Source organism: Theobroma umbraticum, unplaced genomic scaffold (assembly GCF_002168275.2).
Source record: "Theobroma umbraticum cultivar Fairchild unplaced genomic scaffold, ASM216827v3 scaffold_5727.0, whole genome shotgun sequence".
Lineage (NCBI taxonomy): Eukaryota > Viridiplantae > Streptophyta > Magnoliopsida > Malvales > Malvaceae > Theobroma > Theobroma umbraticum.
This window is the reverse complement of record NW_018402659.1, coordinates 1-2,117: the sequence shown is the minus strand read 5'-3', so window position 1 is coordinate 2,117 and position 2,117 is coordinate 1. Positions and strand designations below refer to the sequence as shown.

The following is a 2,117-nucleotide window of genomic DNA, read 5'->3' as shown; positions in this document are numbered from 1 at the left end:
AACTCTTTATTATTGCACTAACATGAAGGAAAACCTTTATCACATATAATTATGCGATTACATATGCATCAAATGACAATATATATTCCTTGACCTATCTAATTGGCTCAAAAGCATATATCAACACTTGGGAGCGTACTTTGAGCCCCAATACTCCCTTGGTATATTGATGTTGACCAAAGCACTAGCCATGTCATCAATTATAGATGATACATATTATTCATATGGAACACATGATGAGCTTATACTTTATACAGATGCAATTGAGAGGTGATCAGATCCATTTCAATTTTGAATGTTGAAGTATATATATATACTTGAACCTCAACAAGAATTCTGAGACATGTAATTAACCTTTAAATTGTGTTTCGGGTGGGATATTAAATGCATAGATCAACTCCTAGATTATATGAAAATAAGCTATAAGACACTTTTAGATGTTTACGAAGAAATGGAACAACTATTGGAGCAAGGGGAGTAATACCGTGTCGAATATGCAAACAAGGAGGTTAGATCATCGACAATTACCCCATTTATTTCATATACACATGAGAAATATTTTTAATAATTGTTGGATTTTCATGCCACAGATGATACAACTTGCTCAAGCTTACCTCCTTGAAGCCAAATGGATGCTTGAAAAGTACAAACCAACATTCGAGGATTACAAGGCTAATGCATCGCAAACCTCTAGCTATGCTTTGGTAGCTATCATAGCGCTCGTCAGCTTGGGTGATGTTGTAACCCAAGAGACCTTTAATTGGGCAGTTAACAACCCCAAGATCATCAAAGCTTCCATAATAATTTGTAGGTTCATGGATGACATTGCTAAGCACAAGGTATACTACATTAATCAAAGAAATTGATTTCTACTATGTTCAAATGTCTTTGTACGATCGCGATAAATGAACAATAATCTTAATTAGAAAAAGAAAGAGTTTCTAGCCACACAAGAAATGCTTTGTATGGATGGGAATTTAATGAAAATAGAGAAGACAATTGCTCAGCCATTAAGTGGTACATGCAACAATATGGCGTATTAGTGCAAGAGGCATACGATGAGTTCAAGAAGCATATCGAGAGTTCCTGGAAGGTCAAAAATAAAGAGTTACTGAAACCAAAAAAAATGCCAACACCAGTTCTAAATCATTGTCTCAACCTTGCACAGGAGATGGTTACACACATGTGGGCAAAGCTACAAAATATGGGCTTTACTTCATTGCTAATGGATGTCCCAAGTACATGCCCTTTGCCGCCCCTTTTCCATGGCATGAAGCTTCCTTTGTCTTGCCTAGTACCTCAAACTTCTACTCCTCTAAGATCTCAAATTAAGAAAAAGAGGGTAGTGAGGAAATTGAAGAAAAAACAATTACTCCAAAAGATTGAAGTAAATATTTTGATTTTTCTTAACTTTATATATCTTGTTTGATTTCTTATCTGAAAATGGCTTTTATTTCGTTTTCATTTACACATTGAATGGATTTGTTTCTCTTTTGTTTTTGGCTTTGCCTTTATTTCTCTTCTTTTAACATTGCGTGGGTCTATTTAGAATGTGAAAGTGATAGATTTTGTGATAAATGAAAAGAAAGAAAAGAGAAAAAAAAGGAAAAGGTGAGGTATGAAAAAGTTTAACAGCTTGCTACCATGGTTAAAGTTAGTGAGAATTATAAATGGTATCATGATGACATCATTTATAGAGGAAACAAAGCTTTTGGTTGCCCAAGTCTTCATATGCTACGCTAATTAAAAAATCAAATTGGCTTTTTATTAGTAACAATTAATGTCCATCTTGTCAATTAAACAAACCATGGTATCAGAAAAATGTTATAAAGGCTATAATGAATATTCCTCATCAAATATGTAGAGAATATGCTTAGAGTTAGGCCAAATTAAATGAAGGAATCAACCATGACAACCACTTAAATAATCTCTTTTTAGATGTATTAAAATTTTAAATATGTTAATTAAAATCATAAAATTTTTTTAACATATTCCAATGACTTTTGATTCTTTATTTTTGGTTTTGATTTTTGCCTGCACCCATTTGCCTGTATGTTTTGTTTTCCCTAGACCCATGTTGGGCTGTTAATTTTTATAGGTCCTGGTTGTGTATATTT

The 2,117-nt window shown here is 33.2% G+C and overlaps 1 pseudogene; it reads left to right on the top strand.

The window, feature by feature from the left end:
- The first annotated feature begins 169 nt into the window (after nt 1–169).
- LOC110428968 ((+)-delta-cadinene synthase isozyme A-like) lies at nt 170–1,174 on the top strand (annotated as a pseudogene).
- The last annotated feature ends 943 nt before the right edge of the window (nt 1,175–2,117 follow it).